Source organism: Artibeus jamaicensis, unplaced genomic scaffold (genome assembly GCF_021234435.1).
Source record: "Artibeus jamaicensis isolate MK-2021 breed Jamaican fruit bat unplaced genomic scaffold, CSHL_Jam_final scaffold_1964, whole genome shotgun sequence".
NCBI lineage: Eukaryota > Metazoa > Chordata > Mammalia > Chiroptera > Phyllostomidae > Artibeus > Artibeus jamaicensis.
In genome coordinates this window covers 21,333,367-21,345,310 of record NW_026522030.1, presented here as the reverse complement: position 1 = coordinate 21,345,310, position 11,944 = coordinate 21,333,367, and the positions used below count along the sequence as shown (strand labels likewise).

Sequence of the window (11,944 nt, the reverse complement as noted above, 5' to 3'; positions counted from 1 at the left end):
TTACTAATGCTTTTCAATAAATGAGTAAAGGGATGAAATCTACCACCTCCTTTTTGTCCTAAACTTGCATTTTTCTGTGTTCTTACAAGATGAACCTTACCCTTTGGTATTTAGTTTCCAATTTTACTTTAGGAGCCTCTTTTTATGTAACATGTTCACTCATGGTCTCCCATCTAAGGAATTTGTAAAACTACAATTTGGACCAATAATATCCCCTCAAACCCCCAAAACAATTGGCATCCTCTCTTAGTGGTTTATATGCATCTCGGGAGATCTGATCTCAGATTCTGCTGAGGATCCAAGGCAGCAGATGCCACCTTCCAAAATGAAGTGTGAGATGACTGTGTAAGACTTGAAAAGGGGGGTATGTAAAACAAGTTTGCAACTCTTAAATCACCTCTCTCACATTGAAAAAAAGGACAGAAATTCAGACATTGGAAAAAGATCCTTAGACAGAATTGCTAGTAGGCTTTGAGTCCCCCAGCCCCCACCCCAGTTCAATTGAAGTTGAGAAGGGTTTGAGGAAATTCTTGGAGAGATTGATATGGTTAATGTGTTTGAGAGCTCACACCTGACTTATAACTGGAAAATCTAAAAAGTCAAGAGAACAACTGCCAACCTCTTCACTGACAGAGCAAGACAAGGTGGCTTTGGTGAGACTGGCATATGCTCCCACTGTTTTTCAGGACAAGGGGTGCATGGGTGCTCCCCATAGACTGGATGTGGGCCGTGTAAGGGACCCAGTAGGGTTCCTTTATATCATCAGAGATACTGTCTGAAAGGTTGAGGAGACCTCAGCAGAAAGCAGCATGAGACAATGCTGTTACATTCCTAGAGATTTCTAATTAGGGATAAGGTTGCCTGAAGCTGGAATTGACTGCCTGTGAAGGGGCATGAGGTGCTTACCTGGGTGTACACATTTGCCACAACTTATCAAACTATACATTTAAAATCTGTTCCTTTTATTGTATGTTAATTATACTTCAATAAAATTGAGTGCTTAAATGCCCAGATATTTCTAAAGGAGTTTGTAAGTAACCAACTAAAGGAAATAAATTTACCCACATTCAAGTAACTAGGTGTAGGAGAAATCACCAACAGAGAGGGGAGTCTCTAAAAAAACCTCCAAAAAGGCCCCTTGAGAAAGAGTCAGCTCTAGGTAGCTGCCAAGCACTGAAATTATTTTGTGATAGTACCAGCTGAGTAAGAACCTTCCCAATCTCTTCTCCCTCCAGCATGCTCAAACCCTTGAGAAACAGGGTTAGCAAGCTGGAGACAGGAGAAGGGAGAAGCAGGAAAAGGTAGACATCTAAGGGCCACCCCCATTTCCCACTGAACACAGCCATTTGCAATAGGGCCAAGCTGAGAAAGAGGAAAAGCCTTAATTTTAAAGTCTGAAGTTTAGAAATTATTTCATTAATCTGGACATGTTAATAAAGTTTTACTCCAAGAGACAGCCACGCGAGGGGTTTTTTGAAGTTGGGTTGACTGAGCAAATTTTTTTACTTGAGTTAGATTGACTAGCTGTCAGTAGCAAAAACACAGAGGCAATTCCAGTTTACATAGGCGAGGGTTATACTTGTTCCTCATCTACAGCCTCTCCGGACCACGGAGAAGTGACGAGACCATCTGGTTCACCTGGACCTTTTTCTCTAAGAACTTGTGGGGGGAGTAACCTTCTTTACCCCTGCCAGAGTCAGGAAAACAAGGGAGCAGTGTCCCAGCGCCAACATTTCCCTGCAGTTCTAGCCTCAAATCTTCTAAGATATGTGCAGAGTTGTGGAGCAGACGGCATTTGGGGGAGCCTGGGATTCACCCGAGACCTTTCGCTGTACTCTGCCCCTCCCACCTGCCCCCAAAGACACATTTAACTAAAGTCTCATCTCTCTTGACTCTCTCTCCTCTTATGTAACCCCTCAGTCACTGCCCTAATTGAGACCTCCTCACTTATCATAATTAACACAGAGTCTCCTAACCAGTCTTTTTACCTTCCTCTCTAATTCAGTATTCACACTCCAACTAGAGGGAGATTTCCAAAGTGCAAATCTGTTCAAATGCTGGTAATAATGCAAATGTTTCTGCCCATAATAATGCAAATGAGTCCTTGTTCCCAGTGATGCAAATTAATTTTGTCTGGTGGAAAACATACATTTCTAAAAGTCAAATCCTCACTTGAGTTGGTTTTAGTATCTTACTGGTTGCCTCATTAATTAGTGAGTTTGATATGTGTTTAGTTTATGTTTGTATAAGACTCATCATTTTACCATTTCAGAAGTTATCCCTTACCACGAACACCAGGCAGTGACCCACACTTGCTGAATGAGACTGTCTGACTGGACAGAAGGATAGTGTTATTGACCCAGGGCAGGAATCAAACTGGGCCTCAGTGAGAAGTGGAGCCAGCTGCCGAAGGCCCCAAGAACCTGGGGACTTGTCTCTCTCTGTCTAGACTGGTTTCCTCTCTAAGCAACAGATTGATTCGTCTCAGCAAATTGGTTTTCTTCGCTACTCAGGCCATTTGGCAAGTCACTTGCAGTTTTCAAATTTCCATTATGAGTTTAACCATGAGTAAGGATGTAGTTCTCTCTCCCCTAATGCCGGTTCTCGGGGAAATGATTCTAACTGGCCTACTTTGAGATAAGTCCTCACCCCGGACCATTTAAATGTACAACTGTGGCTTATTATTGGTCCTGCTGGCAGTCTAAGCCCTCTCTGCTTCACTTTCAGAGTTTTACTTCTCAATTTTGTACCTGATTTGCCATAATCTGCATAAAGCCCACTAGTGTCTCTCTACTGCTTACAGATGAGTCTCAACTCCTTAGCATGCCATAGGAGGCTCTTCATCATCTCACCCCTGAGCATTTCTTTTTTTTTTTCTTTTTAAAGATTGAGTTCATATTGCAGAAGGGACTTTTAAAAAAAATTCTCACCTGAGAACATTTTTTTCATTGCTTTTAGAGAGAGGAAGGGAGAGAAAGAAACATCAATGTGAGTGAGAGAAAAGCATTGATTGGTTGCTTTCCTGTGCATGTCTGGACCAGGGATAGAATCACAACCTAGGTATCTGCCCTGACCAGGAATCAAACCCATGATCTTTATTTCTGTCACAGTCCAACGCTCCAACCAACTGAGCCACATCGGCCAGGGACTCCAACCATTTCTGCTATACTCTGTTAATTGCATCCCACCCCTCCATTATATCAGTTATTTTGCCCCTCTGTTCTTTTGCATATGCTGATTCTCCCACACTCTTTATCTCCCACTTACTCTTCAAAACTCAGGTCACACTACTTCTGTGAGGCCAGAAGATGCATTATACGAAGTGACATTTATTTGCTTTCTTGACTGTGATCCAACAAGCCTGTGAGTGGCCAGAGCACAAGTCTCGGTCTCTAACTCTTTCACAGAGTATGGAACCTAGTGGCTTCTAATAACTATTTGCTGAATGACCACCTGCCTCCTTCGGCTAGAAAGGAGGAGACCATAGGGCCCTCAATGTCTCACACATACCCTGTCTGTCATAAGGAGTGGGAAGCACATGAGTTTTGTTAAAGAAAAAAATTATTGGGGACACTGGTTAAAGGTGGAAAAGCAGACTTTATTTAAGAAGTTATTGTGGTAAGTCTAGGACCATTGAAGTCTTGCAGTAGGGGAGAGATTGAGCTCAACAAGGACAAGTGGGGATTTGTAGCCAAGGAACAGGAGTGGGGTCAGTGGGTGGAAAATTACAAGTCTTAGTATGTGCGGGCTGCTGCAATACCATAGAATGCAATAGAAATTCTCAATTCTGGAAGCTGGAAGGCCAAAATCAGGGTGCAGGGTAGGGCATTTTTTTCCAGTTTGCAGACTTCTTGTATCCTCACCTGGAGAATTGGACTAGGGAACTCTGTGAGATCTTCTTGGGCACTAATCCTATTCATGAGAGCTTCACTCTCATACCTAATCACCTCCCAAAGGCCCCCATCTATTGGGTTGGCCAAAAAAGCCATATGGTTTTTTCCCATAAAATAAAAGACACATTTTTATTTTCACCAATAACTTTATTGATTTGGATATTTTGGGTAGGTTGGCTATCTCTCAGTTAATGTCTCCATTGGATCGCTATCAACTTCAGCTGGTCTGCCCAACCATGGAGCATCATTCGGTGAGAAACCTCCAGCATGAAACTTCGTAAGCGATTTTTGACACTTTTGATCAGTCACAGCACCTTCTCAATACACTGCACAATTTTTTTGCATTCCAGCTGTTTTTACCTTTCTTAAAATAATAAAGCATAACATGCTGAAAAATGTGTATTTTCTTCCATCTTCAATATTAAAATGGCTACACAAGAATTCACCAATTTTGGTAAGTTTTTTTTTTTTAATGCATACTGACTTGACAGCCCTCACAATACAATTAAACAAAATTGTTTCCAATGACGTTAAAGTCAACCAAGAGCTACTAGAGCCATCTTAGGGAAAAAAACAAATGAACTTTTTGGCCAACCCTTACTAATACCTTTGGGTGTTAATATTTCAACATACGAATTTTGGACTATAGCACGTGGTCTACAGCATTCACGTGGACCACAGCATTCTGACCATAGCAATTACTAAGGAAACATCAGGGGTAAGGGGGCTTCTTGCTAGACTGACTCAACAGAATTCTTGCTTACAGCAGTCCAGGATGATAAGATAGCCAGGGTGGTCAAATACCAAGAACGGGGAATTTTCACTAAGTTGATTTACCAGGTTTCTTGCTTAAATTGTTTTGTTTTGTTTTGTTTTGTTTTGTTTTGTTTTGTTTTGTTTTGTTTTGTTTTAAGGCAAGAGAGGAAACCCAAACTCAAGCCTAAGTCCAGCAGAAGACTCAGGGGTGCCTCACTAAAGTTGGTCAAAGGAGAGAGTTCTAAATTTTACTGCAGCTCCTTTTAAAAAAAAATATTTATTTTTAGAGAGAGAGGAAGGGAAGGAGAGAGGGAGAGGAACATCAATGTGTGGTTGCCTCTCACGTGCCCCCTACTGGGAACCTGGCCTGTAACCCAGGCATGTGCCCTGACTGGGAATTGGACCGGTGGCCCTTTGGTTCGCAGGCCTGCACTCAATCCACGGAGGCATGGGGTGCTTTTAAAAATACCAAAGCCTGGGCACCACCCCAGTGATTCTGATTCAGTCGGTCTCAGCTGAGATCAGGCCTTAGTTTTGTTATTTTTCTACTTTCCCCAAGAGGGTGTGTGAGAGTTGATCATCGCCACCTGCATAAGGGGGGGAGGTGCAGGTGGAGGGTGAGCAAGAGCATCTGTCTTCAAAAACCAATAGGCCCGCGCCCCAGGGTTCTAGGTTCCAGCGCACCCAAGCCCCGATTCCGCGGACACCACCCCAAGGGGCGGGGCGCGGGCCACAGAAGGCGGGGCCATGGCCGTAGCCGCGCAGCTCCCCTCGCGGGAAAGCACTGCGGGTGACTCGCTGCGCCAAGCGCTGCGAAAACCGGAGAGGTGGGCGAGCCCGGCGAGCCCAGCGGGCCGAACCAAGGCGCTGTCCGGAGGGGCGGCTGGAGGGCAACCCAGATTGGACCATCGGCCTCGCGGCTGCAGGGGGAACCGGACGTTACCAACCCGCGTGGAGAGGAGGGGGCGCCGGCCTGTCAGCGCTGCAACGCAACCCCTGGAGGGCGCGGGACGCTGCTGCTGCCGCCACCGCAGCTGTGGGACCGGCCACGCTGAGGCGAGAGACCAGGTAGGGATGCCTCTTCGCGGCCCGGCGGGGTCCCGGGGACCCTTTGCCCTCGCGTTCTGGACGATCCTTCGGGAGAGGACCCTCTGTCTGGCCACTTACCCACTCAGCACCTCGCCCTTTCCCTCAGCTCTGTCCTGACGTTCCCTCAGCCCCAGGCTCCGGGTCCGCTCCGACTCTCTGGACCCAGCTCATCCTCAGTCCCTTTCCTGACCCTTCAACTCTACCATCCACAGACGTGCAAACGCCCGGGATCCCCTATCCCGCTGGGCGTCACCCCAGATCCACCCCGACTGTTTCCTCAAACTGTCCCTTCGGAGACACCCGCTCAGCTGACTCGCGCCCAGTAGTCGTCGTTGTACCCACATCTCTTGTGACGGCCCTGGGGGAGCGCGGAGGTTCAGCATCCAGCCCCGCGACTGCGGCAGTAAGTCCGATCCGGGTCCTCTGCGCCCTCCGCCCCTCGGTCCCTGCTTCCCGAGTGGGGATCTAAGCGAGTCGGACGGGATCTCGCGCGCGCATCCAGTTTTACCGCGGGAAAACCTTTGACCCGGCAGCTTGCCCGTCCTCTGCCGCTGCCCTTACCTGCTGCGAAGGGCATAGCGAGCCTGTCGCCCAGGGCTGGCTCACTGTCCTGTGTATGCGCAGCGCCCAGGACGGTGCATGACACCTGGTAACATCCAGTAAACATCTGACGAGTGGACGAATGAATGAATGAATGAATGAGCCCATTGCGGAGGCTGTGAGGCAGAGTGCTTTAGTGGGAAAGGTGTCACTAGGTACATGAAAGGGTAAAAAAGGTGGGGCGTGGTGGTGGCTGGGGGTGGGTAGTGTTAATTGTGGTGCTCATATTGGGAACGTAAAACGGTATATATTCAGCTTTTCAATTCATGCGTCTAATTTTATTTACATACAAGCTTCTATGTGACAGCTGTTTTCCACTATGTTTACCATCAATCAATCAATCAGTCAGGGCTGGGGCTGCAGAAATTCGTTTTGGTTAGTGCCTTAGAGGCTACCCAGATAATCCTGAAAGAGCTACACCCAGGTAAACCGCTCATCTTGTCCCGCTCCCCCTAGAGAAGAATTCTGGAGGCTAGCCGCTGGTGCAGCTGACTCAGTGCAGCTATCAGCCGCTGCCTCAGGACAGGTTGGAGGTAAGAAGAATCTCAGTTATTTTACCCTTTAGCTCCTGGATACTCAAACTGCACCACCACCCCAGTCCCCACTTCAGAGACTGGAGAGATAGACATCTCAGGCAGGCCTAGTGTGAGAGGTAGATACCGAAGATTCCGAAACACTCCTGTCCTGTGCTCAGGCCATGAGGGCCATTTATGTCTCAGTAGACCAGAGGCAGGGATTACCACTACATGGACAGTGTCAATAGCAAACAAAAACATGGGCCTTTTAAAGATGGAATTCTCTAAGAACAGACCGTCTGGAACCTGTTTTTACTGATTCCTAGAGGATGACCTAAACAGATTCAGTATCCTGGAAGTAAGACAGGGTTCAGAGACCTAAGTTAGGGCCCAGGTTCAATGGGGGGAGTAGATAATATTGCTGAGTGATGGAACAATGGCTGGAAAGTTATAGGGGCTTATAAGCTAAGAATTAGTTGCCCAAGTAGTAATGGTGTTATTGTAACTAGGGCTCAGAGTTAGTAGGTAAAAATAGCGATTAGAGTTCTTAGGGGGCAGGGGTAAGGCTTATGGGGAGGGAGATCCCACCACTGTCCCTGCTGTTCTGTTACATGTGTCCCTCCTGCTGTATAGCCACTGGGAACTTACCACCATTGTTTCTCTTCTGCTTTGAGCCAAAGTCAAACTCTGATTTTCTCTCTTTTTTTTTTTTTTAAGTTTAAAAGTGATGACAAGCTTTTATTGGGGTAAGGAAATTAATACACTCTCGGGGACATAGAAGGCAGGCAGCTCTAGCAGATTTCCTCTGATTTTTGTGTTAAGTATTTAAGGTCCCTTTTTGAGGCCAGGTCTGCCTAACAGGAGTCTGAGTAACTTCTTACCCATTTGTAGCATTGATTTATCCTTCATTTTCTCTTGCCCTCACCCCCGACCAATCTTTATTAGTACATCTTGGATCATTGAAACCTAAAGCAGGGAGGGGCTTCTGAGCTGGATTAATCATGACCATGGTGTCTGGAAACCAATACCTTCTTTTTGGTAATCAATACATTTTTAATCAATATATTTTCCACTTTTTCCTGTCTAGGGTCCCTGGTAAGCCCTCAGTAACTCCAAAACACTCTGGACTATTTGATTTCTTTTCTCTTCAACTTCCAATACCTCAGAGCATTGCCAGATAAAATACAGGATGCCAAGTTAAATTTTAATTTCAAATAAACAACAGGGAGTCCTGTGTTTTTATTTGCTAAGTCTGGCAACCCTAGTTCATGAGGAGGCTTGTGTTCTAATTTCTCTCTACAAATTTAGGACAATAACTCACCCTTTCCTCCTATTACTCACACACAGTGACTGAGCACCCTATCAAAAGTCACTTGACTGAAATGTCTCGCTGCATGTTAGCTTAAGACAGGCTCTTAGAGACGGTTTGATTGGTCTGCGTTGAGGTTATCCGAATACACCCACACAGAAGTTGGCATATGATATTGTAGTTTCTGTCAGATGCGTTCGTCATGCAAAATGAGTGTATTATTTTGAGTGGCCAGATATCCACATGGCTCTGAGAGAGACAGCCATCAGTGGGAGTAGGGTGAGAGGGGGATTCTAAAGAAAAAGTATAACTGATAGCAGAACCTCTGGCTTACTCTTTTGTGTACATGGTAAAATATACATAACATAAAATGTATCATTTTAATTATTCTCAAGTGAATGGTTCAGTGGCAATAAGTACATTCATATTGTTGTCCAGCTATTACCACCGTCCACATCCAGAACTTTTTCATCTTCTCAACCTGAAACTCCATACCCGTTAAACAGTAATTCCTCATTCCCTCTCCCACTAAGCCCCTGGCAACCATCATTTGTTCTATGTTCTCTATGAATTTGACTATGCTAGGTACTTCACATAAGTCAAATGATACAATGTTTGTCTTTTTTGTGACTGGTTTATTTCACTTAATATAATGTCTTCAAGCTTCTCCCATGCTGTAGCTTGTATCCAAATTTCCTTCCTTTTTAAGGCCGAATAATATTTATTGTATGTGTACACTACCTGCTGTTTATCCATTCATCCATCCATGGACACTTGGGCTGCTTCCACCGTTAGCTATTGTGACTAAGTGCTGCTGTGAACATGGGTGTGCAAATATCTGTTTGAGTCTCTGCTTTCAATTCTTTGGGGTACGTACCTAACAACGGAATTGCTGGATTGTACAGTAATTCCATATTTATTTTTTTGAGAAACCACCATACTGTTTTCTACAGTAGCTGTACCATTTTACATTCCCACAGCAGTGTGGGAATCCACATTTTTCTGCATCTTTACCAACACTTATTTTCTTTTTTCAATAACACTCATCCTAATGGCTATGAAGTGGTACCTCATTATGGTTTTGACTTGCATTTCTCTAATGACTAGTGATGTTGAGCATGTGCTTATTGGCCATTCTTCTATCTTCTTTGGAGAAAAGTCTATTGAAATCCTTTGCCCATTTTTAAATTGGATCATACATCTTTATATTTTTGAGCTGTAAGAGTTCTTTATTCTGCATAGAAGTCTCTTCAGATAAGTGATGTGCAGATATGTTCTTCCGTTCCACGGGTTGCCTTTTCATTCTTATAATAGTCTTTTGATGCACAAAAGTTTTAAATTTTGATGAAGTCAAATATACCTTTTTCTTTTATTACCTGTGCTTTTGGTGTTATATCCAAGGAATCATTGCCAAATTCAGTGTCATGAAGGTTTCTCCCTATGTTTTCTTCATCTAAGTTTTTTGTTTATTTTATCTCTTATACTTAGGTCTTTAACCCATTTTGCGTTAATTTGTATGTGTAGTATAAGATAAAGGTCCAACTTCATTCTTTTCCATGGGAATACTAGTTTTCCCAACACCATTTGTCGAAAAGACTATCCTTTCCCATTAAATAAACTTGGTATTCTTTTTTTTCTAAGATTTTTATTATTTTTAGAGAGTGGGAATGGAAGGAGAAAGAGGGAGAAAGAAATATCAATGTGAGAGAGAAACATCAGTCAGTTGCTTCTCATTCACAACCCAGCATGTGCCCTGACGGGAAATCGAACTGATGACCTTTTGCTTTGTGAGATGATGGCCAACCAGTCAGGGCCTAAACCTGGTATTCTTGTTGAAAAGTATCTGATTAGATATGCCAGGGTTTATTTCTGAGCTTTCTATTGTATTCCATCGGCCTATATGTCTCTTCATGCCAGTACCACACTCTTTTGATTACTGTAGTCTTGTTGTAACTTTAGAAATAAGGAAATGTGAATCTTCCAACTTTGTTTTTCTTTTTCAAGATGATTTTGGCTGTTCAGGATCCCTTCAGATTCTATATGAATTTTAGGGTTGGATTCTGCTGTTTCTGAAAAAAAAAGTCATCAGGGTTTTGAAAGAAATTGTATAAAATCCATAGATTGCTTTGGATACCATTAGCATATTTTTAAATTATTACTGTGAAGAGAACACATAACAAGATCTACCCTCTTAACAAATTTGTAAGTGTATAATATCTTGTTGACTGTAAGTACGTTGTTATACAGCAGATCCATAGAGCTTTTTCATTTTGTTTACTAAAACTTTTTACTTGCTGAACAGCTTACTTCCCTCTCCCGCAGCCTCTGGCAACCATCATTCCACTCTTCAATTCATGAATTTGACTATTTTAGGTACACCGTATAAATGGAATCAGGTGGTATTGGTCTCTCTGTGATTATCTTATTTCACCTAGCACAATGTCCATCTACGTCGTCGCATAGACATCTTAACATTAAGTCTTACAATCACCCATGAATACAAGATATCTTTCCATTTATTTTGTCTTCTTTAATTTCTTCCAGCAACATTTTGCAGTTTTTAGTTATGTCTTTAACTTCCTTGGTTGAGTTTATTCCTAAGTATTTTATTGTTTTTGGTGTTATTGTAAATGGAACTGTTTTCTTAATTTCCTTTTCAGATTGTTTATTGCTAGTGTATAGAAACACAATAGATTTCTATATGTTGATTTTTGCATCTGATAACTTTGTCAGATCAATTTATTTGTTCTAACAGTTTGGGGGAGAACTTTTAGAGTTTTCTACATATAAGATCATGTCATTTGCAAACAGAGACATAGATGCCTTTTATTTCTTTTTCTTGTGTAATTGTTCTAGGTAAGATTTTCAGTACCCTGTTGAATAGAAATGGCAAAAGTGAACCATATTTCTTCTTAACACTGTCATATGGGTTGAGGATTTGGTATGTAAGTCTTGGATAGAAATTGAGAATAAAACTGTATTTTCACCTTATGTATCAATTAGCATTAATACAGGGTGGGGCAAAAGTAGGTTTACAGTTGTCTGTATGGAAAACAATACAATAGTAAATAATAATACAAGAATAAACTCTGTTTCACATACTCACAACTCTAAACCTACTTTTGCCCTACCCTGTAGTGAATCATCAAGAAAAAGTTGTTATAGTCTATATATTGTATAGAAAATAAAAGTATATAAATAAAAAGTATATGTAAACAAAAGTATATAAATAAGAGTGTACATTTTATTTTTAAAAATTTTTTAAATCTACCTGAAAGCATTCCTCAAATGCTTATAATTCTCTTTTTAAAGATTTTATTTATTTATTTTTAGAGAGAAGGGAAGGGAGGGAGAAAGAGGGAGAGAAACATTGGCCTGCAACTTAGGCATGTGCCCTGACTGGGAATTGAACCCACAACCTTTTGGTTTGCAGGCCAGGGCTCAATCTACTGAGCCACACCAGACAGGGCAAGAGTGTACATTTTAAAAGAGGTTTACCAAAATACCTAAAGTTTTTTAAATTAATTTTGATAATTAAAGAAGAAACCTCTGTTCTCTGTAATTCTTGCCTTAATAAAAATAACTTTTATCTTGTCCAGGAAGATGAGACAGTGAGCTCTGAAATGGCTGCGGTGTTTTTGACTTCTTGTGTGAGGTCCTGCGGTCAAGGACAATGAATTGATAACTAGGTGGAGAGCAAAACAGGGCCTGCCAACTTCTGGCTAGGGTTTAGTTATCCTAGGAGCCAAAGTCTATATACTTTACTTGTTTATCTTAGTATC

At 42.6% G+C, this 11,944-nt stretch overlaps 1 protein-coding gene across 3 annotated transcripts in view; it reads left to right on the top strand.

Annotated features, from left to right (window-relative positions):
* Positions 1 to 5,429: 5,429 nt before the first annotated feature.
* The window catches only part of RUSC2 (RUN and SH3 domain containing 2), a 56,827-nt gene continuing 50,312 nt past the window's right edge, over positions 5,430 to 11,944 (top strand). For 2 of the 3 annotated variants that reach the window (XM_037144461.2, XM_037144458.2), the window contains exons 1-2: positions 5,430 to 5,717; positions 5,951 to 6,141. The gene's annotated coding sequence lies outside the window, so the exon portion shown is untranslated. The remainder of the gene's footprint in view (positions 5,718 to 5,950; positions 6,142 to 11,944) is intronic. The other variant, XM_037144460.2, reaches the window with a different exon arrangement.